Raw genomic sequence first — 19,737 nt, forward strand, 5'->3', positions numbered from 1 at the left:
TCCGTTCCGACGTTCTGTCAGAGCTTTCTGTCGCAACGGAGCCCTGACTGACACAAACTGAAAGCAATGGCTTCCATTTCCATCACCATTGATTTCAATGGTAACGGATCCGGTGGAAATGGTTTCAGTTTGTCTCCGTTGTGCGAGGGTTCCGTAGTTTTGACGGGATGAATAGCATAGTCAACTACGGTATTCTGTGCCGCCTATCGGCATAGAAGGCATGTGCTTATAGGCGGCTGTGGGGGAAGCGTGCCTGGTAAAGTGAATATTTTCATTAATTATGGGTGTTTATATGTTATTTAGGCACTTAGTGGTGTGGGAGTGAGAGAAAGGCACATATGAAGGGACAAGGGGAAAGCTGCAGAGGGTGCTAGAGTGTGAGAAGTGCACAACAGTGTTCTGATTTGTTTTATAAAGCACACATTTATTTATTTTTTAAGAAATACATGACTTAGTGGGTGGCGTACTTGATTGGCAGACTTAGGCACCAGACAAATTGTGCCTACAGGCTCCTAAGATATAAATTGGTACTTCTCCTTTAATTCATTTCTAGGACAAGAAGTAGCTGTCTGTAAGCTACTATTGTCAGTCATGTTATCGGGTGTGAACATGCTTCTTCTGTCACTTGGTCACCAAGACAGTACATCTGTTACTTCCAATCCATACCACATGCAATTGGGATTGATGATAAATATTATTTTCTCTCCTTCTGTTTAGTTATTAATCTATATACGTTTGCATTTTGACTTTTTCATTTAAGATTTTCTGAATTATAACATCCTTTATGGTATATCTGTTTTTCCATTTTAATACATGAATATGTTGTAATTTGTCACTTTAATGTTGTACTTTCTGGTGTATGTGTAAGAGGGGCCACCACCAGGGTTAAATTGTACACTTTTAATTATGTGGATGTTTTCTGTTTACAGGAGGTGATGACTTTCCCAGAGGCAGAGAGTTTTATTGCAGGCTAACACCTTACGGTATAGCCAGCTTGGGGCACCATGAGAGCGTGGTCATGGGAGTAGGATTCCTCCATCAAAGTTAGGTGGAACCCCACAAGGCCCAGAACTGTCTACGCTGCTAGGAGGTATGATGTGCTTTGGGTGTTTTGGGTCCCAGGCGCCATGTTTGGGGGAGGTACATACTACTCTAGTGTTGATACCTCCAAAAGCGGGAAAAGCACCCACATAGTTAAATAGCTTGGATAAGGGGAAGGTGGACCCTTACAAAAGAGTATAAAGGGGCTGTGTATTGGCGCCAAGTTGTTTTAGCGTTTGCAGTGGAGATCAGTAAGGGCATGCCCCCACGTGGCGGATTTCCTCCGCAACTGTCCGCATCAATGCCGCACCTAATCCGGGTTGCGGATTACGGCTGCGGATCTGCCCAAAATGTGCAGTAAATTGATGCGGACTAGCTGCTGCGGACTGCAGTAAAAGTGCTTCCCTTCTCTCTATCAGTGCAGGATAGAGAGAAGGGACAGCACTTTCCCTAGTGAAAGTAAACGAATTTCATAATTACCGGCCGTTGTCTTGGTGACGCGTCCCTCTTTCGGCATCCAGCCCTACCTCCCTGGATGACGCGGCAGTCCATGTGACCGCTGCAGCCTGTGATTGTCTGCAGCCGTCACTTAGACTGAAACGTCATCCTGGGAAGCTGGACTGGAGACAGAAGCAGGGAGTTCTCGGTAAGTATGAACTTCTATTTTTTTACAGGTTGCTGTATATTGGGATCGGTAGTCACTGTCCAGGGTGCAGAAACAGTTACTGCCGATCGCTTAACTCTTTCAGCACCCTGGACAGTGACTATTTACAGACGTCTCCTAGCAACGCTCCCGTAATTACGGGAGCCCCATTGACTTCCTCAGTCTGGCTGTAGACCTAGAAATACATAGGTCCAGCCAGAATGAAGAAATGTCATGTCAAAAAAGCAAGACGCATCCGCAGCACACATAACATGTGCATGACAGCTGTGGACTTCATTGCGGAATTTAGAATCTCCATTGAAGTCAATGGAGAAATTCCGCCATGAGTCCGCAACCAGTCCGCCACTGCTCCGCAACAGACAGAGCATGCTGCGGACACCAAATTCCGCTCCGCAGCCTATGCTCCGCAGCGGAATTTTACGCATCGTCTAAACGAACACTTCTAAATTTAAGTGGAAGTCAATGGAGAAACGGCTCCGCTGCAGAGTGTCCGCAGCGGAATTCAAGTGAAATTCCGCCACGTGTGAACCCAGCCTAAAGACTTGCCCTCTCTTCCAGAAAGCCAACTAAGGCTTGTTTTTTTAGAGGATATGGATGAAGACGGACATCCAGTAGGGACTGAATAAAAGGTGTTTTCTGTGCCAGATTGCCATGCGGGGTGGGAAACGCTGAAGGCTGTAAAGAGCGGGATTGTCAGGCAGGGCGCAAGCTGTCGTATGCCAGACAGGACGGGAGCTGTCGATTGCCTTTGCAGGACAGAAGCCGTGGAGGCCTGCTAGAGTCAGATTGCCAGGCAGGGCAGGGGCCTTTGTAAACAGCCCTTACAGGTGGACAGTTGAATAGGGGGAAAGTCATTATCACTGCTACTCACTGCACTAAGTTGCTTTTATTAGGAGGGAGTGTTATCGCATTTGTAACGTTCAAGAATTTTGCCTCTCCAAGAGAGTTGATCTACAGGAAAGATTGTATTTGTCATCTCCATGGTGTCAGTGCTAATTATTCCTATTAAAGTGGCCGCAAGTGTTTTCCGGTGGCGGACTATCAATACTGCTGTTAAACTACCATGCCGGAAGTAAGGCCTAGGGCTCGTTGCAGTGGGCCAGATATCTCCTTACGCCAACACCCTGGTACGCAAGAACCCATGTTCAGGGCCGCTGTTACATATGTTTATGACTGCACTTATATGGCACTTATATATACAGAAAAATGTATAGCTTTGGGTGCAAACTGATAAAGTTAAGAGTCCAGTTCCAATACAAGAAAACTATGTTGGTTTAATTCACCATAAGATCTGATGTCCAAAGCTAGGCAGAATTTCACAATGACACTTCCTTAGGAAATCTATGCCTCAAAAGATCCCTATAACAGAGAAGGATAAAAAAACATCGGCCTCGAATAGAGAAATAATGCGTTCACTCTTCTTTTTTTTAGCATGTATAGAAAATTAAATGAAAAAACTAGTACGGTCCAAACACACGTGGTCCTCGCCCGACTTGAGATTTGCTTCACAGCTTCATCCGGGGGCATCTTGTATATTCTGTAGCAAAGGTCTAAATAATATTTTCTTTGTGCTGAGAGTAAAAATGGTGCGGCACGATAAATATAAAGTGCATTTTGAATGACCTTTTTCTTGACATATTTGCCCCATTGCTATGTCAAGCATATATTGATACATGAGACCATTTCCAAAACACGGTGCATTATTTAGTATATAAGAATGCCTAAAAGTTGAAATGTAAAACTTAAGAAAAAGTTTGTCAAGGGAATAAAAGTAATGATTAGTGAATTATTAATAAATAAATTTAAATAATTTTAAATAATTTTTATAGTATCTCAAAATTCAGAAGTTCTATACTTTGTGGTAGATTAAAAGTTCTCCTAGACCGGGAGAGTTTTCTGATCAGGCTAGAAGAACTCTGTGTCTCCTAAATGTTATCTATGACAACCACCCAGAGCTTATTCCATGCCACTTTTATAACTCCCAGCTGCTACCCTGTGCAGAACCTGTGCACCTGTGAAAAAACCGTAGGTTATGCTTTAAGGAAAACTCCAATCAAAAATAATAAAAATAGTCCATCTGTTTTTTTATCTGCTCTTTGCATATATATTGTGCTCTCCGTATGGATTGCTATAGTACGGTTTCTAGGTTAGCACTAAATAACTGTTATTTCGAAGGCGCCTTTTTTTATCAGGTTCCTCTCTCCACATAGACAACAGTTGGTAGGTCCACACGTCATACTACACCCACAGCAGGTAAGATATAGAAAGAATGGCAGTAATTAAAATATTGGTATCAATACTTGATATTGGTATCCTATGGAAGGTGGACTGTCACCACTGTAAGATTGTGTAATCTCTAGTGACAAATTATTTATAGAGGCCAATGTCAATATTATTCTGTGTTTTAGTACTATGTTGTGCTTGTAACTATGTCTAGGTGTATTATATTGGCTAATGTATAACTGACAGTCTGCTGAATGGTATGCAGGCGCATGGAAATGGAAATGCATAGAAAAACTGCTGCCCCACACATTGAACCTAAGATGTCCCTCTGTGGACATTCTCATAGTTAAGAACTTTACTGACAGTGCAAGAAAATAGGCTTAAGTAGGATTTGCAAACTCTGATCACATACTATCGAAGATGTGTGTATATAGAATGCACATGCTTTTAAGTAGTTAATTCATAAGGGTTTAGTATTTCTGTTGCTAAAACCGTGAGGACTGTGTCCTTTATTTATTAAAATTCCACCTCTTGAGACAGACCTTAAAATTGCAAATTAACTCAAGCTATTAGTTAATGATTGTTGGAACTTTGCTCCTGTTACTGTGGTTTATTTTTAATTTATTGTAGCTGGACACATTGTTACAATTTGTTGTTTGTTCCAGGTTTTTGTTTTATTTCTTTGTTTTTCTTTGAAGAAATATGTCATGTAATGAAAAGCCCAGTACTAAGATTTTTGGTCACTTAATCTTAGAAAAGGCTTTTGACCATAAGCACTTTTCCCCCATGTAAGCACATGATCTTATTTAAAGGGTAATGTCTGTCTCATATGAGTACTCCTGAGGAAGAAGGACATGAACCTCAAAAATGTGTTGAATTTTATGTATTTTACTTATTTGTTATACTAAATTTATCCTGGGAACAATAGGTAGGAGATTGGTGATAGGCTCTGGAGCGCTCTATCGATGGACAACTTTTGAAACTCAGACTGGATATCCTGCTAATGAGGAATTTGGGTGATCTAGAATGTTTCTTCTCTTCCCCTGTTAAATGACAATTATATTAAAATTTGTTATTTTTTTAAATCAAATATTTTTTATTTGAATTCTTTCATGTAAAAAAACATACAAGAAAAGCATCCACAAACCCCTCAGGACCACCTCCCCACTTAACATTCCATGTAACAAATCACAGTCCCTTCATAACTAAAGAATGATAACTGGGCTATCCATTCAGCATGAACATTCATTGTTGACTTCCAGTGGATAAAATTCTGTCCATGGTCTTTTGATTGTCACTCAAGTGCACGGCTCATTTGAAGACACAGCTCTGATACACATACTGTAACGAGCCATGCACCTGTGTGTCCATCACATGAACGGGACAGAATTTTATCCACTGGAAGTAAACAATGAATGTACCTACTGAATAACAACAAGCAGAGATCTTGAAAACCATTAATATAGAAAGTATATTGGAAAATTGTATAACTTTTAAAGGGTTACTAAACATTTGACAAACTTCTGATATGTCATAGTGGTATGTCAGAAGTTTTGATTGCACTGAGTGCCCCACCAATCGCTAAAACTAAGCGGCAGAAGCGCTCGCGTGAGCGCTCAGCCGCTTCGTTTCTGTTCGGCTTTTTCCGGAAAGCCCATGTAACGGAGTACAGGCACATAGACTTTCCATTGAGCCCATACTCCGATACATTGATTTCCGGAAAAAGTCAAACAGAAACGAAGCGGGTGAGCGCTTACACGAGTGCTTCTGCCGCTTAGTTTTAGCGATTGGTGGTCAGAAGTTTGTAAAACATTTAGTTATCCTTTAATTATACAAAGAAAAACATTAATTTGCTGAAAACGGACAATCCCTTTAAGGGTATCAGAGCAATGGTGAGCAACATATGATGCTTTAGTGGTGACCACTCTCCGCTTAAGAACCTGCACAAATTCTTTAGTGCAGGTTAAAAGCATTTATTTCTATACCTTAAACTGCTATCTAGCTAGCTCACTTGAATGCTCATAGTATACTATTTTTTATATTGTCTAAATCTATGGCCTTCTTAGGGCAAAAAATGGTGGGACTTCTTTGTACCTGTGTGTTACTTAGATTTAGGGCATTCTAGGGATACCAGTGCCAGTTTTGCATAGTGAGGTTACCATTAGCAAGGCAGGTACTCTGAATGTGTGTAGGTTCCAGAGTATGGGGTTAATAGGGACAATACCCTTTACTTGTATCAGGTGCGTTGGCTACAAAGACCTCATTACCGCAACTGTCCTGATCGCCACAGTAAGTTAAACTGTTTTAGCTGTCTCGCTTCTGTAACATCTTTACCTTTACTATAATTTATTATTTCTTTTAATTTATGACAAATGTTACATGTTAAAGTTTTAGATTTTTTTATTTTATTTTTTTTTAGCCGTGATGACATACGTAGCTTTATAACATCTTCTATCTGCTGCTCCATAAACACAATAAAGCCTGCTGTAAATGGCAGGCAATATTCTGCTGAAAGGTGCACAGGGCAATGGTAGAGAATATAAGTCCCCCATATCCCTGCTTGCCTGTTAACGGAACTGTTCCAATTTAAGGGAATAATTTAATAAGAAACATTTACCATTAGTGTAGGTTCAACGAAAGGGAACTGCCGATTTCCATGTATCTATGGTATTTCCATCTCTTCTTTTTATGTATTGCTGATTTATGTCAGGATTACTCTGACAAATGATCTGTATTGAAGAGTAAAGTAGTATTTTTCTTCTGTAGCATTTTTATCACGCTTGCTAATTATCTTCATTATACCATGTAGTTTAACTGAGTATTAAGACAACCTAAATCAAAACATAAAAAAACAGAAATAAATAGCACTACAAATAAATGCCAGTGTTTTCGTTCTCTCCTTGTATTCTCTAGGGAAGTTTGCTTTGTAAAGTTAACCATTAACTTGTGGCAGGCAGTCAATTTTCTCAGGAATTCAGGCAATTTCCCTGTGTACTGTGAGTGAATGTGGAGGCCCACAGAAGAGGGTAGACTGATAGATGGATGGTCTTAGCTGGAGATAGATTGATCGGTCACATTAAGTAGACGAGCACAGGCCAAGACATATTTAAATAAAATTGAAACATGCATAAAATTTCAGACACTATCATTCTTACTTACTAAAGTGTCTTCGGTCCAAAACTGGATTTACAACTTGCCAAACTGTTTAGAAATGGGTGTAAAGTGCTAATCCAAAATAGCCAGTTTAGCCTTATGCAGGACAATGTTCTAATATGTAATCTCATACCAGATATAGTTAACTAGTGATAACTTTTAAACTGCCTACTCATGTACTAACACTTTTAAATTGTAGATGAAGAGAGACAGAAGGCCTCAGCTATAACTCAAACAATGACTTGTAGATACATATACGTCTGGCTAAGGAATAATTTCTCCACAAAGTTTGCTCTGACTTCATACTGGATCATAAATTCAACAATCCAAATCAAATTATGGAGTTTGAATAAAAAAAAGTGCTGCCGTATTGTAATGGCACCATGAGTACAACCAAGTAATGGATTGGGGGTGACATGCCAAATGCAACACTACGGCATAGCTTAGAAGAGACAGAAGAAAAGTCAAGCGACGTACGGTGGGTAAAAGGAAATCCTGGTTTCCACTTTATTTAGGCAGTCTATGGCATATACCACACAGGAGGAAGAACGCAATATAGGTGGTCATCCAATGGCAGATAGTGAAAGCCTACGCGTTTCGAATACACACAGTATTCTTAGTCATGGCTGATATCGGATATCTGACTAAATAAAGTGGAAACCAGGATTTCCTTTTACCCACCGTACGTCGCTGGACTTTTCTTCTGTCTCTTCTATGTTGTTTGCCGTGTGCCGTCACGGAGATCCGGGCGAGTTCTGAGGACGGAACGCTGAGTTGGTGAGCTGGAGGATCCCTCCTTCCTCCATTTTCCTTTTTTGTTTCAAGTTACTACGGCATAGCTCTATGGTGCTGAATTTCCCTCAATTGTTATTAAAAGGTTAGACCAAAAAGGTAAAATTTAATTAATCCAGCCCTTGATGTACGCAGCATCACCGACAAATACCCTCAAATGCTATTTTTGTCTAGTCTCGCCAGAAAAAAAAATATGCAGGGTCTCTTCCCCATACATTTATACCCAGCAACAGATCCAGGCAGCCAAGGCTGTTTTCTACAGCAATCAAGTGGACAAAGAGCATGGGGTCCCCTCGTAGAGTGAAATCAGCTCCAGGGATAGCCAGCCCAGGCTAATTTGCTTTAATGTATCTAAGCTGCGAGCAACAAGTTCAATTAACCTGGTAAAAAAAACATTCTGGTTCCAGAGCACTGGGCCAGTTCTTTATTGAAATGTGTTTGGTCACTTCCTGACATCCTTGACCTGGGGAGTGTTAAGGTGTTGGTACAAACTGAGCTCTTGAAGTGGAAACTCTGCTACCCAGGGGTCATAATATTAGGAATCAGAGTCCTTCTGACCCAGCCTATTATACCGATAAATAGCCAGAACACTAACACCAACAGTCAGGACCGCCATCAGGGAAGTACGACTGGTACACCAATCAGGGGATCGGCCAGGCCAGGGTCTGACTGTGGGTGTAAATTAATTTAGTCAGGGGCTTGAATAAATTAAGAGGTCTGGCCAGGGGTCTTAATTAATGTAGCGGTCTGACTGGAAGTCTGAATTAATATAGGGGTCTGGTCAGGGGTCTGAATAAATTTTTAGAATCTTGTCGAGAATCTGAATTAATTTTGTAGACTGGTGTCTACGCAAGTAACGTGGCTGCCACGTGTGAGGAGGAGGTGGAGACTTCCAGGTGTGCTCCGTTGGAATATGGTAGAACATGCAGGAGCCAAAATCAGTAGCCGGCACTGCACTGCCTTCGTCTCCCACAGAGCCCCTGCCCACCTGTCTCTCACCCTGCACCTTTACAGAGCCCCTTCCCACTTATCTCTCACCCTGCACCTTTACAGAGCCCCTGCCCACCTGTCTCTCAGCCTGCACCTTTACAGAGCCCCTGTCAATGTGTATATCCCCCCACCTTGCTCCATTCCCGCCTCTGCAACTTTCTGCTCTCCCAGTCATCCCTGTCTGCCACCTTGTCTCTCCCAATGTCCTCTAAACAGATACTGTCTTCACCCTGCCCCTCCACAGAGCCATTGCCAGTTGGCATGTCACCCCATTTTAGATGCATTGGAGCATTAAAAGAAATTGGTGTGAAGAGTAAAAAAAGAGACTGTTTAAATGCTTGTATAACTACAAACAAACTAGATGTGTGAGGTGCCATAGCTCATGAACAATTTGCTTATTTAGTGCTCTGCCCTCTTAAATAAATAAGAGTTGTCCAAGTTCAGAAAAAGAGACTGCTTTTTTTTTCCAGAAACAGGTCCACCTTTGTCCATAGGCTAGATCTGGTATTACAGTTTAACGCCATTCACTTGAATGTGAAGGAGCTGCAATACCAAGCACAGTCAATGAACAGACATGGCACTGATTTTGGTGAGGAAAAAATTGATCCTTTTTGGATTTGGAAAACCCCTTTATTTAAGAGACTTTCTTAGAGCAGAGCACTAAATAAGCAATTGCCTATTTATGAGCTATGTTACCTCACACATATTGTTTGCTTGTAGTTATGCATGTAAACTTATTCACTGACCAGCGGATTTAAACGTTCAAAAACAAATTCTATTGGTATTGAAATAATCTAAAATGTGGACTATTTAATGGCGTTTCACTTTTTGAATAGGGCAATAAATGTCAAATGGAATAAGATTGCCATGTGTTCTAATGCATGAGTATATTGTGCCATGTTTCTAATTACCCTATTGCCACAATTTCTTATCTCTGTTAAAGATATTTGTAAGGAGGTGCTCCCGCAAAAGTGAACACAGTAGAGCACTTTAACTGTTCTCCTATAGCTGTGCACATGTGCTGCGGAGTTCTCAGTGAAATGAACTGGACTGTCATGTTGCTTCTTGCCATATTCTAACATGTTTTCGGGTATTGTATTTTTAAAATGTGTTGTGATGCGGGCATGGTAGGCTGGCGAGGTCTCTGGTCATGTGTGTGGAAGCAGAAGCGTGCCCAGGCTCTGTGCTAGGGTGGGCTCCATAGGAGGTATATAGGAGGTGTTTTGGGGCACATCATGGTCAGAGTACATACAGAGAGAACCTATCAGGTGCGAGTGAAGTAACACACATGACTGACAGTGTGCCAGAAAACTGGAGGAAGACTGTAAAGAGCATTGGGTTGTGCGAGCATTTGTCGCTGAAAAGTCAGATCCTGTGTGAAATGCTGGGTGGTTTGGACAGCTTTCAGCATCTTGACCCTAACTGAACTGCTGTGTAATTTGGATCTGCCGGGGAGAGTTCTTTGCGACCGGAAAGAAGACTTTATATTCTGGAAGTGGGATCAGACAACTTCAAGCGTGAAAACTGTACGGAGGGCGGGTGTAGGCCGAGTTACCCCTGCTTGCAAAAATGAAAAGGTGTCAAAGACTGGAGACTGCGTCTGCCAAGCCAGAGACTGCGACTGCCAAGCCGAGTGCCCTTCAGAGACTAAAACCGGCAAGCTAAGTGCCCTCAAACTGTAACCACCAAGCTGTTTGCCACCCTGTAACCGCTATGCTAATGACCACTGTTGTAACCATTAAACTATGTGCCCCAGTAAAATTTTCTTAATTGAACTGTACTATGTCTGCCTTTATTACTCGGTTAAGGTCACTTGTCAGTGTCAAGGATCACACTCACTAAATACTGACTATCTTACATTCTACCTAAGGGCATGACCACACGTGGCGGATTTCCTCCGCAACTGTCCGCATCAATGCCGCACAGAATCTGCGTTGCAGATTCTGCTGCGGATCTGCACAAAATGGTGCAAATGAGGCAGAAAATATTACAATTAAAATGTGTGTCATATTTATTTATTGTAAATTTACAATTGTACCCCAAATATAGACAATTCCTGCATGAACAAGTATTTGCAAAATTTCTCAATATATTATTATTATTATTATTATTATTATTATTATTATTATTATTGTTATTATTATTATTATTATTATTATTATTATTATTATTATTATTATTATTATTATTATGCATTACTTCAGAACATCCCATATTTATACCAAAATGATGACATTCATGGACAAAAGTCTAGTCCTGTGACCTCCATAAATATGCCATGGTCCCCAATGTGTCTTCCTCTCTTGCATCCATGTACTGTGAGCCCTTCATATTGTTTACTTGTTAATTGTATATAGACGTCTACAGTCATTAAAGTACAAAGTCACCCAAGCAAACATCATTTAGCAAAGTACTGGATATTACAAGTGTTAAAATATTTTCACACACCTGACTATTGTGCCTCATGAAAAGGAGAGCAGTCATATTTGTTTTATGATGGTCTGCAGCCTGAATTGTCTTTTCCTGTAATGTATGACAGGTAGACATAAGAGCAATGAATGTGTATTGTCACTGTCATAAAACCTACCACACCTCCGTCTGCTAAATAGGACATTTCCTTACCAATTCACCTTAAAAATAACAAGAGGAATTGCCTTTCCCAGGTGAACAATAGCATCTTCTGCAAGTTCAGATCTTATATTTAAACTCCTCACTCTTTCCTGTGTCTTGTGGTCATTACCCCCTCTCCTCCCCCCCCCCCCTCCCCCCTTGGTTTGTTTGACCTGTCTCCTGGTCAGGGATGACACTTTATAAAGTTCTTAACTGGTCTGCACCAGGAGGATCTTCCTCCCTGTTATCCATTCTCCCATGACCGATTAAACATCAACTGGCTGAATAAAAATTAATATCAACTTCTAATGTCATGTTGTTTATAGCTAATGAACTGATTAGGGGATAAACACATCAGCAAGACATTCTTGCTCCCTGCCTCTCCCAGGAAGATGGTGAAATTGGATTATCATTTGTTCCTCAAAGTCCTTTTTAACCCATTAATATTAAGTTCCATTTAAAGAAGATAGGCTTCTATTTTATCCAATATAAAGCGGTTTATTTATTCTTATAGTGCTTTTAGGTAAGAATGTGAGCATGTAATACCATGTAAATTGTCATTGATGGGTAATTAAAATATCACATTAATAAATGCACGCGCTAAAGCAGTTTAATACAATAGCATACAACTGATGCATAAGCCTTTTAACGTGGATAGATAGATAGATAGATAGATAGATAGATAGATAGATAGATAGATAGATAGATAGATAGAGAGAGAGAGAGAGAGAGAGAGAGAGAGAGAGAGAGAGAGATAGATAGATAGATAGATAGATAGATAGATAGATAGATAGATAGATAGATAGATAGATAGATAGATAGATAGATAGATAGATAGATAGATAGATATGAGATAGATAGATAGATAGATAGATAGATAGATAGATAGATAGATAGATAGATAGATAGATAGATAGATAGATAGATAGATAGATAGATAGATAGATAGATAGATAGATATGAGATAGATAGATAGATAGATAGATAGATAGATAGATAGATAGATAGATAGATAGATAGATAGATAGATAGATAGATAGATAGATAGATAGATAGATAGATAGATTGATAGATAGATAGATAGATAGATAGATAGATAGATAGATAGATAGATAGATAGATAGATAGATAGATAGATAGATAGATAGATAGATAGATAGATAGGTGTGTGTGTGTGTGTGTGTGTGTGTGTGTGTGTGTGTGTGTGTGTGTGTGTGTGTGTGTGTGTGTGTGTGTGTGTGTGTGTGTGTGTGTGTATAATTCAATGTCAAATAATAAAATATTTTACTTGTGTGCTTGAATGACACATTCAAGCACACAAGTAAAATATTTTATTATTTATAAATAAGTCATTTATAAATAAATAAGGATTTCAACCTGCAAAGTTGCCCAGAAGCTGCAAGTCTGACAATAACGTTACAGCACAAATAGACTTTCTAAACCAATTTAGCAAACGCATAAATGCAACTTTAATGAAGAATCAATGTGCAAATAGTTCATTTTTCTTTAGAATCCATCTGTGAACCTGACAGAGACTCTCACATCGTTAAATCAATAACAAATCTTTAGGTTGCGGTGGTGGAGCAGATTGTCCTGGTGGTGGAGTTTAGGGCTGGAGATTTGTCATCTCTAGGGCTGCTTCCAGTTCAGGGTTAGTTGTTTGGTGAAGTTATGAAAATCTGTCTAATTTAATAATAAAGTCTCTTTAACTAACATGAGCTGGATGGTGGTTGTGGTCCTTTTGCGGCAGGAAATATTCTGGACGTTTTACTGAACTCCGACGAACTTCCTCACGAATATACCAAGTTTTCCATGTGAAACTTCGTAATTTTTCATAGATCTTCCATATTTCTAAAATAAACTTAGAAAAAAAGACAAATAATATAAATAAAACTATGATAAGGTTTCATTAGATACTTTTGAAGGCTCCAAGTTTTCTCCTGAGCTGGACCTTGGAGAACTGTAGGTAGTAGCAGAGGTTTTATACCTCCTGATACGGTGTATTTAGCTGGATTATTTATCGTATTTCTTGTATCAGGTCTCACTCCAGCACCGGGCAGTATTTTGCTTTGACTTTTGTAGTTATCTAAACCGTTTAGTTGTGGATGACTGCTCCATCCAGCAGGGAGACCAGGGCACCCAGCTGAGAGGAGAGTGCAGGAGGCTGGACATACCTAGTGCTTTGGTGCTCTGTGAGAAACGGGCCATTAACCAAGAGGTATATGGCTCAGAGCACAGAAGACCCAGGTAAGGAAGGAGCACATGGGGTACCTGACAAGGTTCCTATTCCATGGAAACATTGAACTTGGCTTGGAAGGAGGACCATGTCCAAGGGCAGCAGTGGGAGCCTTAAACTGTGACAAGGAGGATGAAAAGGTGGATGTGACATTTACAAACTTTTTCTATAACATACATCATTTTCAGGGAAATTGACGGGCGAGTAACTTTAATAATAAAATTATCCCAAATATCTATTATCCCTTCTGGAAAAATAATATTTGAACTATAAACTATATTTGATGTAAGGAGTAAAATTCACGTGCATTTCATAATGCCCAGAATAATCCAGAGTGTCATATTTGTTATATTACTTTATTTTTACGTTGTAGTATTTGTAAGGTCGCAAGTTTACCTTAATATATTCTAAAATTGGCAAGAAGTTTGTTTCATATATATTAACTATGGAATTATAAAAATTCACATTTAATTTATTTTCAATGAATTTATATTAACATTTAAATTATATTATAAATTATAAATATAGCGACAATTTGCAACAAAAAAAGAAAATTGGTAATTTGTCGCAGTTTCCATTATGTATCTGGGCATCGCTGTTTGCTGGCTGATAATGGCAGTAGACTTTCACTGAATAAATCATTAAAACTTTATACTATATAATAAATATTCTAACTAACAATGAAAAGTCCCATGTGGTGCTAAGAAAACATTGGGAGAAATCTTAATTGCTGTGTCCACGCTTGGTCCAGATAAACTTTCTGCAGCCCCCTTTCTTATCCCCCTCCTCTTCTTCCTCCTTTTGAGTGTGTTGTTCGGATCTGGTGAAATCCCCTTTGCATTTCAGCTTTAAATAGGGAGATCAATAGAAAACAGTTGTAATGATACAATTAATTATGGCAAAATTAAAAGCGAGTAGAAAATCAATCTCTGATGGTGTTGAAGATGAAATTAAATTGATAGTCCATCTGTTCACCCCGCAGACCGTATAAATATTCAACCCAAGGACAGAGCTAATGGGATCAGACTGCCTGGGACTCTTCCATGCTTTCTCTCTTCCTCTCCTACTTGTCCCATCTATGGGGAGCATCTGCAACACTACACTATTCTGTTTTACACCCTATTTAACTCTTTATAATAATGCTGGATGAATCTGAACCTTACCTATACACAACCATTAATATATAATTTCATATTCTATACTATGTCATATTGTTACATTGTATCGTATTATACTATCATTACATTGTTTCATTATATGATATAATATTACTATACTGATATATTTTGAAGGTGATACTGATGTTAATTATTATTATTATTATTATTATTATTATTATTATTATTATTATTAATCATATGTCATATTAAATTATACAACATTAAGACACTCATATTATAAAAAATACAACACTATGCTACGGTATTATTATTTTATACCACACTATGCTACATTGATATACTATAATACACTACGTTACAATGATGTTTTATTTATTTTTTGTACAGTATGTTACACTGATATATTATACTATACTATGAAATGCTGATAAGAAATTATGCTGCACTATGCTACATTAATATTCCACTAATATAACACTACAATAATATTATATTGTTTACGACCTTATGCTAACAATATATTATATTTTATTATATTATACTTCACTAGGCTATACAGATATTATATTATGCTACACTATGCTATACTGATATTACACTATACTTCATTATGCTACACTGATATTTTAAATTATACTACACTGTACTATTATATACTGATATTACATTATATTACTACACTATGCTATACTGATATTATATTATGCTACATTAATATTTTATTATGTTATTCCTTCTTAGAACTGATATTATACTATATTATTCCCCCCTATGCTAAACTGATTTTATATTATTCTATACTATTTAATTTTTTATTATACATTATTATAGAAACATTGCAAAATACAACACTATACTACACTACTATTATAGTATAGCATATTGTTGTATTGTTTTATGCTATACTAGAATATATTTATTTTATTTCTACCTTGACCAGTAGTTTGGTACACTTTTTCTGTGCGATCATATCCATATTCTATTTGTCATAGAATGGACATCTGGGGGGTTAATATCGTTGTGTATAGCTATTATTTGCAGTTACCTGTGAGCTTTGTGAGCAGCCTTCTCTTTCTTTTGGCTCTAGTGACATGCAGTGGAAATACTTTACAGATACAGTCCAGCCAAACTTTTCACCGTCTCTATAAAACTTACAAGATAAGATTAACCCGTTCACTACTGGCCAGACTGACAGTATTAGATTTCTGCGCCCTGGCGGCTGCACACAAGCAATGCTGTATAATTCGCATCTTTTTCTAAAGATATCTGGTGATATTTCCTTATGTGCAGGAGAATATTCCATATTTTCTAAGGCCTGTTATTGTGTTTTACTGGGTATTAACGGTAAATAATTCCTTCATTGATTTGTTTTAATTTATTTTTACAGATTAACCTGCAGTTTATGTGTATATCCCCTTATCTGATTAGTAATGTTACCCTTTCTTAACACCATCTAATATGAATGCCGTTGAAATCCGACATTCAATCTGTCTTTTATTCTTTAGTGGCTTGTTGTCAGGATTTTAAGGATAAAGAATTAGCAAATGATCTGACTGACCCGTCTCCACCCACCCACATACAGGGAGCCTGGGGGCACCAACCTCAACACCAATTGCCTATATTAATTGATGTATTAGAATAGAAGTTCCTACTACCTCCCCTCCTACTGATATAATAGATCAGCTACAGGAGCCTGATAGGGGCCTATTCTCCTACACCACACTAGACCAAATACAATTAAATCAAATTAGCATGCAAATAAAAACAAATGCAATATTTATTACAAATGAAAACATGTTTCAATAGAAATAAGGGAGAGTCACAGGTACAATAAACATCATATTTATTTAGGATTTTTAACTCAAAGTAGCTGACGTTGTTATTATTATTGTTGTTACTACTATGAGTAATATTTAGCTACTTTTATTATGTCCTCGCTTAATTTGTTCATAACAGTTTATGGGGGTATAACTTAAAGCTACAGCAACGAATTAAGGCCAATACATATATACATGTCAACACTAATCCTGGATAGTACATAAATATAGGTATTAAATTATTAAATGGTTCAGAGGAAGAACTTACAGAAGTAGTCGAGCAGATAAAAGACAGTGATCAGCAGCAGGGGAGGCTCTTTATTGAGTGGTGACATAGTCAGACCTGTAAGGGACATAGAGCAGCATAGAGTGACCATTAATGATATGAAGGAGACAGCATAGAGGAAATAAATAGTTTAGGCAAACCTTAGCAGAGCAGTGTCCAGATATGTGTGGCCTTGTCCTGGAGTGAGTGGAGGCTGTGTCCACCTACTTGTTCTGCCTCTTCTTCCAGAGACCTCCTGATCATCTTTCCCTAGGCTCAGCTTGCAGGGAGGATATGATGGCTGATCACTATACACACACTCCCTCCCCTCCTCTCACTCATATCCTGGCACCTCCATGCCTCTCTGCCTGATAAAGAATATTTCAAAGCGCTCTACTCCTATCTACCTGCACTCACTTCACATCTTCTGCCCCAGTGCTCCTCATCACCCTTCTCCTCCTCATCATCATCATCATCATCATCATCATCATCCCTCTCTCCCTCCATCCCTCTCTTCCCTCTTTCACTAAACCTAGAGGCCATTAACAGCTCATGCTGGAGATGAATGACTCCCTGCCATTCTAACAAACCCCTTTTAATTACACGTCAAAGTTAGTCTTTTTCACTTTCAAAGGGGGTTAATCATTCTAAAAAAAAAAAAAAGAGCTTTTACCGCCATAAGAAGAAAGTGTAACCACATGTAAAAGTATATTCTTCCAAGGTGTGTGTGTGTGTGTGTGTGTGTGTGTGTGTGTGTGTGTGTGTGTGTGTGTGTGTGTGTGTGTGTGTGTGTGTGTGTTCTAGAAAGCGTTATATAGGAATAAGTGTGACATATGTTTGAATGATAGATAGATAGATAGATAGATAGATAGATAGATAGATAGATAGATAGATAGATAGATAGATAGATAGATAGATAGATAGATAGATAGATAGATAGATAGATAGATAATGTATAGGTATTTCGCCGTTTTCATCACTTTGCCTTGCTTTTCTCTATGAGGTTATATCAATGTTATTTTTGTGAGTGTGTGTGTGTGTGTGTGCGTGTGTGTGTGTGTGTGTGTGTGTGTGTGTGTGTGTGTGTGTGTGTGTGTGTGTGTGTGTGAACATTTGTGGCAGGGCCTGGGGCGATGTAACCTTGGAAGGGCAGAATGGGAGACAGGAGGAGGATCCTTCATTACTGCTGATTAAAAGGGGCTTTTAATAAGGCGGATAATTCACTCATTTGCACTTTTATGGGGAAAGTACATATAACCACCCTGGTTCCTTCCAGCGCTGGAAAGCCAGAGAAAGCAAATTGTCCTTGTATTATGAGGGCGCCAGTGAAAAAAACAAATCACTCACACGGTGTTGTTACATGTCCAGCTATGTAGTAATATTTATATATATAATATCTCCTATCTCTATCCTAGGGCTACATGTTTTATTCTAGTAGTTAATAGTAACGTTTTCTATAGAATGGTTGGTAGTGAGGGTCTGTGTAGTAAGTATACATGTCTCCTCTTCTTATGTGTATAGAGAAGAGGTTATAGTGTCGGGCTCCACACAAAGAGAACACGCGTAGCCCATTTTCCATGGGAAGGGGGCACAGAAGTACATGACAAGAATGCCTGCCAGGCTCTCTCTATATATATGCCCTATACAGCTGCCTGGCCCCGTTTTTTCTATATGATTATTTTCCAGCAGTACCTTAGCCTAAGTACCCAGTGCTGGATACACTGGGATCACATATGAAGTGGTATTAAGAGCAAAGGAAATAGGGGGTCTTGGATGAGAGAAGGAAGGGATAGCTTTAGGGTAATTGTGCCGTGGAGTGTGAAATTGCAGCCTGTGGTGTTCCGTATTGTACCAGAAGCTCAACAAAAAATCCAGCCTTCCACAGGGTCTTACATCAGCCTCCTGCATTTTTTGGCCCTAAATAGAAATTAATGGGGTTTAAAAAAATTAATAAAAAGAGATAAATGTGTATGTGTGCAATTTCTTCTTCTTCTTCTTCTTCTTCTTCTTCTTCTTCTTCTTCTTCTTATTATTATTATTATTATTATTATTATGAATATTATTATTATTAATTAGATGTTTATTTTGTTTCATTTTTTATATCCTATGAATTTATCTGAAGGGGTACAAATGCAGGGGGCTGGTGAATAATATTTAATTTGAAGCAATTTATTAGCCAGAGAAAACAATGTTAATATATCATTAAAAATATTAGTTTTAGTAAGTTTTAAGTAAAAAAATACATAAAGCATTAAAAAATAAATTTAAAAACACACACACACACACACACACACACACACACACACACACACACACACACACACACACATATATATATATATATATATATATATATATATATATATAAAATTTATGTGAATATATATATATATATTCGCATTATTTTTTTTTATATCCCTCGTGATATAGTATGATAAGATACAGAATAGCAGTGTTAGACTATGGCCTTTCTATGCTACAGCATGGTATGACTATCGGTAAAATGTCATATATTAGTCCACATTATTGTAATAGAACACAGGCAGGTGGAAACCTACATATGGATCTTCATGTTAGATCCCCCTGAAGCTTGTTTATTTAAATCAGATGTGAGGTTTGTTTAGTAATATTGTCCTGAATGATAAAATATTAAAGATGAATAGAACACATAATATAGAGGGTATCATTATAACAAGTGCCTGGATAGCAGATGCAAATCTTGCTATATTACAATAGGAAATGGTAAGAGTTGCATTGAAAAAGAGCAAAGAGTGGTTGATTTGACAGATAATATCATGAATGTATAGAGATCCTATACAATAAAT

General features: G+C 38.3%; 1 long non-coding RNA gene across 1 annotated transcript; it reads right to left on the reverse strand.

Moving 5' to 3' along the window:
- Positions 1-12,576: 12,576 nt before the first annotated feature.
- On the reverse strand, positions 12,577-17,384 carry LOC142663894 (uncharacterized). Its single transcript, XR_012851157.1, has 3 exons — positions 17,074-17,384; positions 16,916-16,990; positions 12,577-13,334 (listed from the first exon to the last, which is right to left on the reverse strand). It is a non-coding gene; the product is annotated as an uncharacterized LOC142663894 (long non-coding RNA).
- Positions 17,385-19,737: the final 2,353 nt, after the last annotated feature.

Source organism: Rhinoderma darwinii, chromosome 11 (assembly GCF_050947455.1).
Source record: "Rhinoderma darwinii isolate aRhiDar2 chromosome 11, aRhiDar2.hap1, whole genome shotgun sequence".
Classification (NCBI taxonomy): Eukaryota; Metazoa; Chordata; class Amphibia; order Anura; family Rhinodermatidae; genus Rhinoderma; species Rhinoderma darwinii.